A 637-nucleotide genomic window follows, 5' to 3' on the forward strand; every position below is an offset into this window, starting at 1 on the left:
GGAGAAGAGAAGAAAACAGTTAAGGATGGTGAAGTTGTCACTCCTGCCAGTGAAAGTTCTTTTGTTCCTCCTGCCTATGAGCCCAAGCTCCCATTCTCAGGTCGATACAAGAGACAGCTGCTAGAGAAGTACCAAGCTCTATTTGAAAAGCAAATGAGTGAAGTCCAGATCACAATGCCCATTATTGATACTTTCATGCTGATTCCTCAATACAGCAAGTTCTTGAAAGATGTTGTAGCTGCAAAGAAGAAAGAGATGGAGGGCATGGTGATTCTCACTCATGAGTGCAGTGCTATCATTCAGAGGCTTGTCATTCCAAAGAAGCTAGAAGATCCAGGATGCTTCACATTACCTTGTGCTCTTGGACCTATGGTATTTGATAGATGTCTCTGCGATTTGGGAGCTAGTGTCAGCTTGATGCCTCTATCTGTTGCTAAGAAGCTCGGCTTCACTCAGTACAAGAAGTGTAGACTTTCCCTGGTATTGGCTGATCGTTCAGTGAAGTACCCTGTAGGTATCTTAGAGGACGTCCCAGTGATGGTTGGAAATTATGAGATCCCTACAGACTTTGTGGTGCTTGAAATGGGTGAAGAAGCTCAAGACCCTTTAATCCTTGGAAGGCCTTTCTTAGCAACAG

Source organism: Brassica oleracea, chromosome C6 (genome assembly GCF_000695525.1).
Source record: "Brassica oleracea var. oleracea cultivar TO1000 chromosome C6, BOL, whole genome shotgun sequence".
Classification (NCBI taxonomy): domain Eukaryota; kingdom Viridiplantae; phylum Streptophyta; class Magnoliopsida; order Brassicales; family Brassicaceae; genus Brassica; species Brassica oleracea.